Genomic DNA, 16251 nt, shown 5'->3' on the forward strand with positions numbered 1-16251 from the left:
TGAGGCCCAGGGAGAGGGTACCTGGGAACACATGGGTTTTTGGAAAGTATAGAGGACCTTCACGATTTTCTCTGAATTGTCTTTTAATTCAGGGAAGAGTGATCATAGTGACATGGAAGAAACGGAAGAAACTAACTCTCTGTGTGACATAAGGGAAATTTACCTGTTTGGTGTTACCGAGTAAGACCCAAAACATCTTCACTGGGGAAGCACTGGGAATTGACCTCCTCCATCTGCAGGGGCCCCAGGAGATCAGATTATCTTGCGGATCCATCTGAGAGCAATCCTATTTCCCTGACTTTGGATAGGAAGCCAGAAACTGAGAAGCACACCGTTGAAGCATATCTTAGACATAGACTTTGGCAAACATGGCTTCTTTTCCCCATTATACTGTCTCTTCAGTAGGGTCCCCCCGGATCCGAGCCAGCATGCGCATTTTGCTCTTCTGCACCCTGTGATCATCCCCTGAGGGAGAGCCAATCATCTAATCAAAGTGAGCAGATGACAGAGCCCCGGGTGTCCCAGGGTGCTCTGCCCTGGTTTTGTGCCTGAGTTAGAGGAGGTCTGGAAAGGGCAGGGAGGCGGCTCCCCCCGGCCACGACGTGGGGGTGCTGGGCTGCAGAGCAGGGTTCACGTTCTGGAAATGGGGAGCTTGTTAAGCCTTGCAGAGTCAGCCTTGCAGGTGTCATGGGGCTCTTTGAGCTGCTTCCACTGCAGGTGGTTGGGGAGTACTGGATGGAATCCTCGGAGGCAAGATGAGAGGCTGGGAGAAGAAATCCTGGAGCACAGTTAGATTTCTTCCAGATGAGATAATACCGAGGAGGAGTGGAAGGAGGATACAGCACGCAGCCAGTGCGTTCTCTTTCCCTCTTCACGGTCATGTGGCATGTTCACTGACATGCGTGTGTCCCTGGGGACTTCTCCTGCTCATTCGTTGTCCATGTTTGTCTCTCGGACATGCTGATGCTTACACAGGCGTTTCCAAGGAGTCTACACCCTGCAGCCACAGAGGAGCGTCCCCGTTTATCGGAGAGCAGCTCGTGATCATTCTCAGCTCTGGAATAAACGGTCCACTCGCAGAGCCTGAATCCCCGGAGCTGGAGATCAACTGTAGTCTCTCCACTGGGAGGGAATCATTCAGTCGTCCGTGTTGAATAAGCATGAGGCAAAGCTGAGTCAGACACCCAGTGCACAAGGCGATCTTGGAGAAGAGGCTGGCTGAAGGGGCTCTGGGATTTGACCCATGACCTGAAATGCAGCACAGCGGACTGTGGTGGCGAGGACCTGCCACGAGGTGTCGAATCCATCGGTACACCAGGACCTGTCGATTGAGATTTCTGATTGATTGACTTACATGGAGATGTTTTTTTGATAATGTGTCCTCATTCTGTCTTTGCAGGGGGACTTTTGCAGTGCACACTGACGTGTAGTGGGGCACCGCTGATCGGGGGCAGGGCTCCCAATATTAGACGTGTGCACCACCACGAGGCCCACACGGTAGCATTAAGGGCGAAATACCGTGAGCTGTGCATAAAATAAGAGCTGGGCTCACAAAACTGTGCCGAGGTGCTCCCTGAGATGGGTTCAGCCAACATAAGAGCAGGTGAGGGGAGCAAGTTTGTCCTGTCCTGGGAAGTCAGCCCGGGTTTGGTGTCCAGACGGTGAAAGTCACCCAGCAGCACAAAGGGTGGTGGCTTGTTTGCGTTTTGAGGCGCCAGCTAATGGTTTGGTCACAACTGCATGCAAATGAATTTTGTAATTATCATCTTGACAACCCATCGCAGTCGGCCTACCATTCAAGTATTTAAGTGACTTGCTGAGCAGGGAGAAGATACTACCTGAGGGTACCTGAGTGACGGGAATGTCTCTGCTCTGATGGGAGGCCTCTGAACCTGCTTTATGGAGCATTTCAGTTGAGGAATCACATTGTAGTGGTCTACAGAAGAAATCCTGGTGTTAACAGAGTGGAATCTTACATCTGGAATGAAGTTCTGCCATGGTTTCGTCTGATCTCATCACTGTTCTGTGGTCCAGGACCTGACAGCATGGTGCTGGGCTGCTGACATCCCTCCCCTACCCCCCATCATGGACCACACAGCCACAGAGTCCCCCCATCCCCCTCAGTCCGGATGAGAGCAGATTGTTGCCGTTTCAGAAGAACTAAATCCCCCCCCATGTGATCAAAAAAGGTCAGGGGTACCAGGGTGACCGAGATTGACATAGATAACCTCTTATCTTGAGGACAACCCCTCCCACGTCGTTCTTCGAAAGCCCCACACAGACGTGGGCCAGTATCGGGAAGGCTTTGGCTGTGTGTCCATGGTATCTGCCACTTCCATCTATTTCTGTCTTCGTGCAACTTCTGGGACCCCCCAGCCACCCGGCCCTCCGCCTTCTCTGCCGGCCCCATCCCAGGGTGGTGATCTTCAGATTCTTTTCTTTCCTTTTGCCCTGTTTTTGTTTAGGATGGGTCCTGAAACTGCGCTAGTGTGTGTCCCCCGTCCCCTCATCAGGGCCAGGGATGGGCTGTCGGGGGGCCGGCCCAAGTCCCCTTCACAGGGAGATCCGCAGAGGCAGAGCCCAGGAAGAGTCTGCGGAGGACGGTTTCAAACCTGCCTGAATTGAAGTGCCATCAGTGAGACTCTGAAAGCTTGTTCCTCCCTAGGAAAGAGGGTTTTCTGTTTGCATTGTGAGCTCAGCCACAGCCTGAGAAACGCACCCTTCCCTCACCCCAGGCTGCAGCTGAAGTTGGGGAGGGACGCGCTGGCCTGTGCCCGCAGCCCTCCTCAGAACACCCTCACCTCCTCCTTCATGTTTTCCATCTCTTCCATCAGGAGCCGGGGTTTTGGAGCCGGTCTGGCCTGAGCTCAGATTTCTGTCCCTTCCCCTCCCGCTCTGCTGTGTGACTTGAGTGACTCCTTCTAAGCCTCTAGCCTGTTGTTTGGAAAAGTTGGAGGGCAGTGGTACCTGCTCTAGAAGTTGCCGGGGACCAAATGCTGGTGGTGTAACAGGCACCTGGCCTGTGCCTGTGGTGCCCCGAGCATCTGAGCTGCGTCGGCTTTCCTGGCGTTACTGTTGGTCCCCACTGTATACCAGGCCAGTACAGTAGCTCCTCTGATGGGATCTTGGAGGACACAGGACAGGGTGACTTTCGTGGGAGTCCCGAAGGGGGGTAGTGAGACATTTTAAGAAGGTTTATTTAAAATCTCTGTGCTGGATGTGTATTGGAATTTAGTTGTTTTGTTGTTTAGGGAGATGGGCAGAGGGCTCCCTGGAGGAGGTGGCCCCCTACCCCCGGAGGAGGTGAGTGTGGTCATGGGGCAGCGAGCTCATGGAGGACTTGGTGGGGCAGAGGGGAACGTCAGTTTTTCCTAAACCCCAGAGAGTGAATCTAGCAGAGAGGTTTTGTTTTTCTATGACAAACTAAGTCTCTGTGACCTTTTGGGTGCAGTTCTGTCTCTGCTTCCAAAGATTTTAATTTTTCCATTATTCCATCCTTGACTTTGTAACATTTTAAAAGCCTCTCACACTTTTATATGTCTTTTTAAAATGTGTTACTTTAACGATCCTTTAAATGTGTACCATTCTTCCAAAAATGAGGGAAATGAGGGAGGGTGGGGAAAAAGAACATTTGGCTTTTTACTAAATCAGTCATTTTAAAACATTTGAGTCACTTGTTTATCTAAAATGTAATCTGTTACATCTGAAATGGCAGAAAAGATATCAACACTCTGTGCCCTAGAGTGGTGCTTTGCACACTTGTGTAGAGATGTGTAAGAGGTAGCTGGAGGCTTCTTGAAGCAGATTCCTGGGTCCTGCCCTCAGAGATTCTGATTCAGGGAGTCTGCGATGGGGCCTGAGACTCTGTGTTTCTTTTTAAAAAATTTTTAAATTATTTTTTAAAGATTTATTTATTTGAGAAAAAGAGCACGTGTGCACAAGAGTGGGGGAGGGGCAGAGGGAGAGAATCTTCAAGCAGACTGCTTGCTGAGCTCAGAGTCCGTTGCGGGGCTCGATCTTAAGGACCCTGGGATCATGCCCTGAGCCAAAACTAACAGCCAGACACTCAACTGACTGAGCCATCCAGGCGCCCCGAGACTCTGCATTTCTAACACCGATGCCATGTACTCTGCAGATGCTACCTGTCCGGGGACCACATGCCAAGGAACACTGCCTAGAAGTTCCATGATTTCAAAGGGTACTACGTAATGCATCATGTGTCACTCATTTAGGGATCTGGGATGTGCCTAAGCATCATGGGTTGATGAAAAGGAAATCAATTAGAAATACTTCAGCTCTTCCATTAGATCATGGGCTAGCTTCTCTTATTTATTCTGGAGTGCCTCTTATATCAAAGTAGTGGCTTTTTAATTTCGAGCTTGGGTTAATTTATGGAGTTTCTGAAGCAACAGAATTCAGTAAATCAAGTTGGATGACCATGGTGGTAGGCAATCAAAAAAATGTCTTTTTGATTGGAGCATCATCTTTGGATGAACAAGATGAAAATACGCATGGATCAGACCTTGGGGGAATGAAGACATTGGGAGGGAGTCCCTTGCTGCTCTGGGAGCTGGGTGGGTTTGTGGGTTCATTCATTCACTCATCCCCCCTCCCTCCCCTACTCCTTCTCCTCTTTCCCCATGTCCCATTGCCCGACGTGTCCATCCGTCTCTCCATCCATCCATCCATCCATCCATCCATCCATCCATCATATGTTAGTTCTCCGTGGCAGCTCTAGGCACTGGGGGTACCGCAGAGGAGGAAGAACATAAACTCTGCATGCTCATGCTGAGGCATGCAGCGGTGCCTTCTGAGGTCCTGGGGGTTCTTGCACATGCACTCGCCCTCTACCCTCCCACCCTGCTGCTCTGAGGAACACCTGGCAAATAGCACACAGAAAACTCAATGTGAGAACAAGTGCCAATTTTCAAAGTAGAAAAAAGTGTGGTTTCTGCAAATTACAAATCTGTGATCTTAGCTTCAGCTGCATCTAAAAGTCTAGAAACACTTTATTCTAGCATGTGCCCCAGCCAACACAAGATGGAAACCACTGGATGGGTAATGCCAACGGGAGAGAGATTTGCTGCTTCTGAGAAACTGTGACCCGGATCTTCGCATCAGCAATATTCTTAAAATTCTTTATTTTTGATGGACTTTGATCCCCATTTTGAACAAGTTGAGGAAAACATATTTGCAGTGAATGTTACAAATGGAATGGACAAAAACCCAGCTACTCTGAGATGTCATTATTTGAGCAAACAAGCGAACTGATGACAACTGATGACAACTGATTAAAGCCACTGATGACAGTGACATGGAAGCACCCATTTCTCTGGCCTGATTGTGGGGGTGGGGTGGGCTGTTACCAGAAGAAGCTGGTGTGCTGGTGGGCAGGGATGCAGGGGTGGGGTGGGCTGTTACCAGAAGAAGCTTGTGTGCTGGTGGGCAGGGATGCAGGGGTGGGCAGGGATGCAGGGGTGGGCAGCATTGAAACCCCCCCCCCCCAATAATGGAGTTGAAATCATTTACCCTTCCTAGAAAGCAGTTTGGAAATGTTGAATCGATGAAAGTTTCCTACACTGTGACCTGGGAATTATGCTTCTAGGAATCTAAGCTAAAGATACAGAGATTTTCACAGTGACTGATGGGTCGGTTTATATTTTTACCCTGTCTTGTTCCAGAAAGGATATAAAACAGTCTACAGGAATGGGCAGGTATTTAAAGGCAAGATACCATCTCTGAAAATGTCTTCTTTTGATGAAAATTAGTCTTACATCACACCAAGTGTCTTCTAGTATGAAATGCTTAAGGTTTAGGGCACCCTGTTTGTTTTTTGAACTTGATTTTTTTTAATGGTTATTTAATTGGGAAAGAACTACAGAATGATGCTAACCTAGTACACCATACTAAAGGGGGTCGGCTGATCTTCATTTTACAACATGCCTTGACTGGTTAAGAGACTCGCTGACCCGTTTTCCAGATGGCAGAGGAAAGGGTCTTGGTGAGTTCCCTGATTGACATGCTTCAAGCTCGCTCCCCTGGGAGCAGCCCACCTGACCCCTGTGGCTGGGTCCTGCTTCCATGTTTATCAAGGACACCAGCCGGGTCATCTGGTCACTCTCCAGCCTCTGTCTACCACAGGCTGAGGTTCTGCCCTCCCAGCCTGAGGTCCTCCCCTGAGTCCCTGAGACTCCCTGTCTCCTACACTCACCCAACCTCAAGGAACTGTCCTAAGTAAGTGAGCTGCTCATGTGTCTGTGGGTTGACAACACCCATCACACCTGAAGAGAACAGCGCTCTAGTGGGGGTTGACGGGGGGTGCACATGGCAATGCCAGAGATCCCCAGTGTCATTTCATAGACCTCACTGAATGTCAGGGAACGAGTAAGAGCAGGAACCCAGTTCCTCCACCCATGACAAGTGTGGGATGGCAGCAGAGCCCTGAGAAGGAACAGAGCCTGGCTTTGGAGGCAGCTCACCTGGCTGCACATCCCTCACTGTCCACTTACTAGCTCTCTGGCCCTGGGCAAGTCCTTGACCTCTCAACACCCTTTCCTCCTCTGCAAAAAGGAAATTGGACCCAGCTGCTGTGGGGGTCACCTCTTGCTTTGTTACTTAAGGAAAAGGGGTGTAGATTCACTGGTTTCTTCTACATGATCTGTTCCAACTTTACATGTTATTGGATGGATTCAGTAGTAAAGGGGAAACTCCAAGAAGGATTTTAAAGGTGGTCACGGTGAGCAGACCACAGAGAGAGCTTTTTAAATCATTTATATTGTGTTCAGAGCATAAACAGAATTGTTGAAAGGCCAGCCTAAATCCAAGTTTAAAAATTAAAAATAACCTTTCTTTTAAAAAACAATGCAAGTCAACTTTCTTTTTTTTAATTTTTATTGTGGAGCCTGGTGCAGGGCTTGAACTCACAACCCCTGAGATCAAGACCTGAGCTGAGACCAAGAGTCGGACGCTTAACTGACTTAGCCACCCTGGTGCCCCAACAGTACAAATCAAATTTAGAAAATACAGAGAAAGAACCAGAAGAAGAGTCTTAACAGTTCCTGGGAGGAGATTAGAATCCATATTCCCTAGCTGCATATTTCAATCTGGACTGCGAGGAGGACTTTTATTCATAACGTATATTTAATGTCGTGTGGGTCTTCTTCTTCTTCCTCCTCCTCCTCCCCCTTCCCTCCTCCTTTTCCCTCCTCCCTCCCCCTCCTCCTCCTCCTCCTTCCCTGGGCCTCTGTGTGTAGCATGTGAAATGGTTGACAGGAGCCCCAATTGATTCTTCTCTGCCCAATAATGTGTTCATTGCGGTGGCATTTCCTGGACAGCTGGGGTTGCTTAACTGTGTAGCTACAATGGTTTAAGATGAAGGAAACAGATTTTCCAATTGAATATTTTAATACATGACGGATTGAAAAGGGACACCATAAGCCACATCACGTACATTGCTGATGGTGTGATGAGAAGAAAGATTTTAATAGGTACGTCACTGTCCCACTGTGGAGACTGGAGTAAAAAGTGGTTCAGCCAACTGAAGGTCATCCTCAGACCTCCATGTGTGGGTTTAGCAGAGAGGCAGTGATCTCAGGACAGTGACACATGACAAGTGACATGACCTGGATATTGGTAGCCAGTTGTGCCCCCGGGCCAGTCCTGAAGGTGATGTGCTCTCGTCTTAACCCCCAGAGCCTTCTGAGGACCTTCCCTTCTCTTTCCTTCCCACAGGACAGTGCTTGATGGTAATTGCCTCTGAAAAGTCTCCATCATGGTTCTCTGCTGTATTTTCATGGAGGCAAATGGTCTCAAGAAAATTAGAATAAAAATATTCAACATATTCTATCAGAATCTCTGAGCTGCTTCTCATGGCTATATCGGGAGCAAGTTTAAACATTTATAAGGAGTAAGCAGTGCATTTTCAGTCCTTATGTTGTGTCTTTGTCACTGTGATTTGCATTTATATAGGAAGCCCAGCAAACTTGGAAAGAAAATGACTTTCTGATTGAATCATATAATTTCAAACAAAGCTATTTCATGAATAAGGAATATTAATTACTGTACCCAGAGTGATCCCCAGTTTTTTTGTTTTTTGGTTTTTTTTTTTAGTTCTGTGTTAGCAGAAACATTTGTGCATTCCATACAAGGTCAGCATAGATTTAAAAGCAGACGTACGCTTTGAAAATTTATTCATGCTGGAATCTCGAACATGGAATTAATTAAGTATACAGAAGCTGGAAGAGAGAAGGGTCACTGCCTCCATTTTTGTTCTGTAAAGCACTTTATTCCACTGGGAGGTCATACTTGGCTGTCATGTGTGGAATATGCTTTCTTCATGGTGTGTATTAATAACCTGAGTAGGTGGAGGCCGTGACGGATATAAAACCGGAAAGTGACGTGTCCTGAATTTGTTTCTAGGAATGGTAATCCTAACGATGCCCAGGGATCTCTTCGGGAGTCTTGGCATTGTATCTCCTCCCAGCCTTGATGGCCTCACTTCTCTGTTATATTTGTCCTCATCCCTTTATTTCACCACTATTATACTCCCCACCCCCAGTTTCTAAAGTGAAAGCTGATGGAGATAATGGAACAGTCCTGAGTGCTTTTATCTGATCAACTAGTAACAACTAAAATGTTTCTCAGGCGGGGGTGGGGTGTGTGTGTGTGTGTGTGTGTGTGTTGTGAGTCTGGCCCCCAGCAGAGCAGCTACATTTGAGAATCACAGAGCAGGTGGTTCTTGGGTTGCTTTCCTGGTCTCCTTGGAGCAGGATTCCTTACTTTGTGGGGAAGTAATCTACAGTATCGCGCGCGCGTGCGCGCGTGTGTGTGTGTGTGTACACATGTGGATATACATATGTTTGTGAGTATGTGATATATCTCAAAAAGTATGGTTTATTCATCCTTGAGTTTGTTCAGTGGAGATTTCCAAGCTCCTTTTTTTCTACCCCAGTGAGGCTCAGCCCTGCATGCTGTGGAGGGGCCAGGGCTGGAGGGGGGGGACAATGACACTCTGTTGGGAAAAGATCCTGGTCTTTGATCTGGAGATTTAAGGAAGAAGGTGGGGCCCATGCAGAGTGAGGCTAGGCGGTTGGCGCTTAGATACTTCCACTAAGTGGCCAGCAGGGCTGCACAAACTTAGCTGGGCAAGTGAAGAAAGCATCCTGTCCCAGGAAGGCGGGTGCCTGGCATGACTTTTCCTTCCCTGCCAAGGGTGTAGGAGTCATTCTTTAAGATCCCAGCATGACCCCAGCAGTCCCTGTTCCCACTGGCCTTGGGGGGTGCTCCTGATGATGATTGTTAATGAGGATACCACGCAGGAGGGAATATTGCTTTCATTTATCTTGGTGTCTTATTACTACCATGGAAACGGATATTCAGGCCTGAAGAAGATACGCTTTCTTTGTGGGGCAGTTATCATATCCTCGTTTCTAGAGCTACATTAAAAAAAAAAAAGTCAAAAACCAACTGTTTCAAGCCTGAAATCTTGATATATATATGTTAATAATGCGATTTAACATAAGGGCACACAGGAAACAGGAGCATTGGGTTCAGCTTTGTGCCTAGGGCGCTTTAGTTGACGGTGCTGGCCACACACATGGATGATGGTTTAACAAGCAAGACACACCTGGTTTTAGGTGAATCCGGTAAAGTATTCCAGTGAAAGGGAGAAATCCAAACTGATCCCAGCTCACACGTGTGCGGTTCATTCCTGGTTTCTGCGAGAGGGTGGTAGGGAGACAAGCCGAGGGGTCCCTGCTTCTTTCAGTCGGAGGGGGCCATACTTTGTCATCGTCATCCTTGAGGGAGAGCTGGTCTCCCCGTCCTGAGCTTCTCACCGACTGGTAACTGTTCTTCCGGTTGGGGCACTGGGGAGCCCAGGAGCTGAGCTGCACTTGCAAGGCCTGTTGATGATGGGGTTGCTTTGAGATTTTACTGGAAAAAAATGCCTTTTGTAAATCCACATGTGACTGTTACACACCAAATGCTCCCCTTACTTTAAGAATTGCTGTTTGCTAATCACGATGGTGCTGTCATGAGGTGAATGGTGTTCTCCCAGAATTCATATGCCGGAGCCCTAACCCCCTCCCCCACAGTATGTCAGAATATGACTGTTTGGAGACAGGGTCTTTAAAGAAGTCATTAAGTTAAATGAAGTCACTAGGACGGACCCTAATCTAGTGTGACTGGTGTCCTTGTAAGAGGACATTAGGACACAGGCATGGAGGCACCACCATGTGAAGACACAGGGGGGAGACACCATCTACAGGCCAGAGAGAGAGGCCTCAGAAGAAATCAGCTCTGCTGACACCTTGATTCCAGACTTCTATCCCCTAGAACTTTGAGAAAATAAATTCCTGTTGCTTAAACCCCTCCAGTCTGTGAGACTTTGTTACGGAGCCAGAGCAGACCATGAACTTTGAAATGTTTGTCTTGATAGTCAAGGTCATTAAAACCTTGGTGGCCAATGAAATATTTATGGAAACTTTTCCTTTACACTTCTACCCCCTTTTGTAAAACAATTTTGCTTGTTTGTGCACACCTTGTCTATTAGCAGAACGTCTTTTGGTACTAGAAATGACAAGGTTTTGCTTTAGAAATAATGCTGCTGATGCTACATGTGGAGTTACTGAGTTGACAAACCTCGGAAGGTCTGCATGTCTTCTGAGAAATGCTCAGTTTTTCAAGCGCCCAGGCCTTTGGACTGATCTAATTATATCCAGAATGTGTCTGATGGTAAGAATTTATGGCTTATTTATGAGTATTTCCTCTTTAGGGAAGAGAGGTAGACAATTGGCAGACTTCCCTGCAATCTTCCAGGGTCATGGTCAAGGGCAGGAAGGGGAGGGGTGAGAGGGCACTGGGGGCACTGGGTGGGGAGCCCGGAGAAGGCTTGCAGGCAGAGATGGGCCCAGCAGATGGATGGGCAGTGGGTGTAGTGATTTGGGGCCACGCTGGTGTTCCTGCCAGCCAGGGCTGCCCTGGAGTCTCAGCGGGGGGAGCAGAAGCCAGCTTAAAGCTGGGGGTGGGGGTTGAGGGGTTAGCTGAGGGTCTACTCATCTTTCCAGGAACTCTGGAAGGACAGCAGACGGTAGGATTTGGGGATAATAATAACCTCAGGACTGGTACCTGTCCTTGAGATCCAAATAAAAAAGGAGCCTGTTTTACCCCGGTCTGCCTTGATCTTTCAGTGCCCTGTCCCTCAGAAGTAGGGCAAGGGGCTTGTGTGTGTGTGTATGTGTGTATTTTTTTATTTTTTTTTTAAAGATTTTATTTATTTATTTGACAGATAGAGAAAGAACACAGGTAGGCAGAGTGGCAGGCAGAGGGAGAGGGAGAAGCAGGCTCTCCACTGAGCAGGGAGCCGGACGTGGGGCTCGATCCTAGGACCCCAGGATCATGACCTGAGCCGAAGGCAGCCGCTTAACCGACTAAGCCACCCAGGCGCTCCTGTGTGTGTGTATTTTAACCACCATTTCTGCCTGCCTGTTCCCAAAGCATTTTACACTTTGCTCTCCTTTCCCTTCCCCTCTTCTCTCCCTCCCTCCCCACCCCACCTCTCTAGCTGAGCGGAAGGAGGGAAGGACTTGCTCCACTTTCTCCAGCAAAGCTCTTTGACAGTTTTATTCCTGGCCCTCTGCCTTTGTGGCCTTCCTCTGCATATCCGGAGACCTGGCTGGGCTCTCCTTAGAGGCAGGCCCCCTGTGGGGGCTGCAGCCTGGGGGGGGAGAGCTGGTGGAGTTGGTGCTTTTCTGAGAGTCTCTGGGCAGTGCTGGGCTCCCATCTAGCTCCACCCCTTACCCTGAGATCCAGGGCCCTTTTCTACCTGTCTGTGACGAAAACTTTCTATATCTATAAAAGAGGTATAATGATAATACCTATCTCATAGGAGCATGGGAGGAATAAACTGAATTAACCGAATTAGTATCTCTGAAGTGCCTCCAGCTGAGCCTGGCCTAGGCCAGGGTTGGAAAGGGGAGCTGAGGGTTGGTCTGGCTGGGTCTTGAGGCCCATTGAGGGGGGGGCCTGGGCTGCAGAGGGAGGGTCAGGGTGAGTAGGCTCCTGGGGAGTCTAGGCAGAAGTGCTAGAAGGTCTGGGTTCATGGTGGGGCTGCTGATGGCCTGGTGCCTTTTAAGCCCAGGCCAACCCTATACAGTATGTGGTAGCCCCACACAGCTTGGCTTTTTTGGGGCCTGCGAATCCTCAGTCAGTGTAAAATACTTCTTTTCTATCTCACCTGTAAGCCAGTAGGTGAGCTTGAAGGTGTGCTGCGTGCCCGGCTTGCGAAGCGTGGCCACTGCTGTACGTTATTTCTCAGGAGTGAGGCTGCCTCTGGCCAGGGTGGCCAAGTGCGGACCCAGGCGACCTGCGTGGTGCAGAAGTGGTGTGAACAGCCGGAGGGAGGCCCCATGTTTAGCCCCTTGCCTTGGCATTCAGTGGCATCCTGTGAATGCTGGAACGTTCTAGAGCAGTGGTGTGCGGCGGTGGGGAGTCTCGATAGCTTGCTTGGGTAAATGGTCATCTCAAGTGTTACATTTCCTTGCATACGAACTCCTGATTTCCTGGAGCATACTTCCGGAGAAAAAGTACTTTTGTGCCAACATCCTGTTGCCCATTGCCACTTTGTCCTGCCCAGAAACGTCCAGTACCAGCTATTGCTTGTCTGGAAATTCTCCAGGAGTCGGTACCGTGGGGTGGCATTTGCGCACACAAATGCAGTCGTCCTTGCAGGTGGCTTCCCAGAGTGCACGCCCTGCGCAGGGTCGCACCGCAGCTCCTCACAGGTTCCCTGAACCTGCCATGTGAAGCATGAAAGCCAGGGTTTTGAGAACTTCTAAAAGTTTGAGCTGCCAAGGGCCAGGCCGTTAGATCTTTGCATTAACTCTGGACTAGGCCCATTACTGTCCTTCTTTTAAATAGTTTTAGGTTATTTCAAGTGTTCTGGTTCTTTTTTTTTTCTTTTAAAGGTTTTTATTTATCTGAGAGAGAGAGAGGGAGTTCACATGAAGGGGGAGGGACAGAGGGAGAGGGACAGGCAGACTCCTCGCGGAGCAGGGAGCCCGATGTGGGCTCGATCCCAGGACCCCGGGATCATGACCTGGGCTGAAGGCAGACTTAACCGCTTAACTGACTGAGCCGCCCAGGCGCCCCTCAAGTGTTCTGGCTCTTAATGAGTATCTCAGCTCCTGGATCAATGGCATGCATTTCCTTCTGGGTTGGTAAAGGCCCAGTGCCCTGCAGGTAGCCCTTGCCAGCTGAATTTTGGCCAGCCCGCTGACCACCCCCGTCCTGGGATGGCTGCAGCTTCTGCATAGTCCGCACATCCCAGGCTAGAGGGGTGGGCAGGGACAGAGCCCTCCTTGGAGGGCTTCCTCGAGGCTCCAGACCCCTCCCTTCTGACCAACCACTGCTTCCCTAGGCAGTAAATGTGGCTTCAAGTCCACCGAAGGAGGGGGCACTCTCTCGCAGGGGCGGCCCCCCAAGATCAGCTGCAGTGGAGGATTTTTGTGGCCAGGGGAAGAAGTGAATCACCCTCCTCTCCATGCCTTTCCCTAATCGCTGGGAGACTTCGGAGATAAACCTCTGGGGGGTGGGTGCTGCTGTGTGGCGTAGCACGTGTAAACAGGGGCGTCAGCTGACCTCTGCTGTTACTTGCAACACGAGCGAGGAGAATTAATCCTGAATCAGCTGCCCGGGTTGGTAAAGTTCGCCACCAGGCAGCATTTATTAAGAACACTGATGATAAGGCCTGGGGTTGAGGGATAAAGATGCTGGTCCTCTGTCAAGGATCCTGGTCTTCTGGGGGAGCTGGTTATATAAAGGGCAGATGTCAGGTCAGAGCAGGGGGACGGATACTGAGAAGGGGTGGCCCAGGCCCCAACCATGAGTAGGACTTTACTGATCCTGCCAGCCCCAGCAGGAGGCGCCGGGGTATGGTGCCGTCAGGACTGGACAGGAGTTGGCTGTGTTGGAGCGAAGGATTGTGGGAGGCAGCAGGCGGCATACATTTGTCCTAAGCACTGGGACACATGCTTCCTATACATCATCACATTTGATTGTCACATCTACCCTCTCATCACCGCCTTGCTGCCAGGTGAAACTGGCTCAGAGACTCAAGGTCACTTTCCCCAAGTCACACAGGGTTCGCATCATTCTGGCCTCAGAGCGCAGCCCCTTAGCTCCTCTGCACCGCATGGGTGGCTGGGGGCTGTCCGGGGCCTGGTGTGCCAGTTAAGGAGTGGGCATTCTGTTCTGTGGGTGATAGGGAGTCTCTGAGCCGAATTGTGGCCTACAGCTTCCATCACGGCAGAGAGGCTGGCTGTCCACTAGCTCTGGGAATTCAGTGAAGGATGAAGAGGATGGAATATAAAGGGAGGAAGGAGAGTGTACTCTTCAGGAGGCGGCAGAGGGCACACAGGGAGGAGAGGCTTTTGTTTCTGTTTTTTATTAAGTGGGAGATAATTGAGTATTTTCCGTGCTGGCTGAAGGACAGCAGATGATTGTGATTGATGGTCCAGGGTCCATTTGCCAGCTCTGAGCGGGAGAGGCGAGTATGGCCGGGAGGCCCAGAGTGCAGCAGCTCTGGGGTGTGGTGCCCCCATGTCTTCAGGGCAGGCTGCAGGCTTGGAGGGTTGGGATGGGAGTGTGGGGGGCCAGCGCTGCAGGGAGGGCCTGTGGGTGCCGGCGCCCAGCCCCCAGCTGTGTGAGCATCTGCAGTGGGGCCTCGGCATGTAGACTCAGTGCTCCCACACTTGAGCACCAGTCCAGTGGGCTGGAGTTTGGATGGAGCCACCTTTGGGGCAGGCCCAGGTGGGGGTCTCAGAAACATTAGGGGCCAGCAGAGCAGTAGGCGGCGCATACAAGGGGTGTGCCTTGGCCTTTGCTGGAGAGAGAAGGGCCTGCAGATTGGAAAGGACGGGATGTGTTAAGCGAGCCTCCTGACAGCAGGAGTGGACATTCTAGAAAGAGGACAGCTGTTGTGGAGGGTTGTGGCCTAGGAGGGGACAGTTAGAGGCTAAGATGGTGGGGTGTCACGGTCCGGGGTAATTCAAGGGCGTGACCTTGGGAGGAGGCCCCAGGAACTAGTGAAGGGAAAGACCACCTGCATGCAGGAGACAGTGTGGCCTGGCTCTCCACATGGATGCTGCACCCCTAGGCACCTCCTTCAGGGTGTCTGTGAGGCAGTGACAGGAAGAAAGGGGCCCCAGGGCATGGCACGTACATCCCCATTCTGTGCATCCACTCACTGCCAAGCCATTTGGCCGTGTCTTAGATGGCTCTAGGACTTTGTAGTTTGGAGTCTTGGGCTGCCTTTGATCCACTGACCCTCGTGTCTGTAGCTGGGTGATCAGGGGCCACGAACCTCCTTTTCCGGATTTGATGAGTTTTGTGTTGCTACCTAACCAGCTGCATCGCCGTCTTCAGCAACACCTAGGAACAGAGATGATGCTGGGGCCCTACACATTGTTTGACCGTGGGCAGTGTTATTTCTCATCCCTCCCCTTTCCCTTGTGGAAGATTCTGGAGCAGGTGGTGATGTTTTCAAGGAGGGGCGCCTAGCACAACGTGCATCCTAGCGCGGGGAGGCGGCTCAGGAGCTGCCTTGGCTCTCTGGCCCCCACCCCAGCGTCTTCCTGCCGCAGGGCCGCCTCACCCCTGCTCCCTGCAGGCAGGTTGCTGATGAGCCGTGCGTGGCAAGCAGATGAGAAGACACGGATGTTTTATTTCATCTTATTGTGTCAGAGCCGGTCCCGTGACCCACTTCTCATCTTTCTCAGGAGCTCTTATGCAAATTGTAACTAGCAAGGGGGCGGCTGCAGTTACTAGCCGCCTGTGGTGTGTTTATCCTCCGCCTGGAGACTGCGGAGCTGGTGACACGTTGGCTAATAAAGGCAGGAGGGTGGTCACGTGGCTCCCACCGCTGACTGGGGGGAGTGTGTCTGGGCTTTGAACAGGCATCTTAGTCATGTTGTTTTCCACCTTTAGAGAGAAATATTATCAAAGCTTCAGGTCCCCTGGGCACAGAGGAAAGATTTCCAGATATCTCAGCAGCCAGATCCCAGATGGGATGCAGGAGTGAAACTCTGCCAAAATAGGCTTTTTCTTGAGCTTTCTAATGGTATGGACAGAAATTCCCAGGGAATTATTATTTGTGGCCGGGATTTTTTATTTTTGTAGAAGTCCTGGGCTTCACAAATCTTTGGGGGGGTGTCCGTGCATCTAAAGACAAACTTGGTAAACATCCGGAAATTG

Source organism: Neomonachus schauinslandi, chromosome 3, assembly GCF_002201575.2.
Source record: "Neomonachus schauinslandi chromosome 3, ASM220157v2, whole genome shotgun sequence".
NCBI classification, from domain to species: Eukaryota; Metazoa; Chordata; class Mammalia; order Carnivora; family Phocidae; genus Neomonachus; species Neomonachus schauinslandi.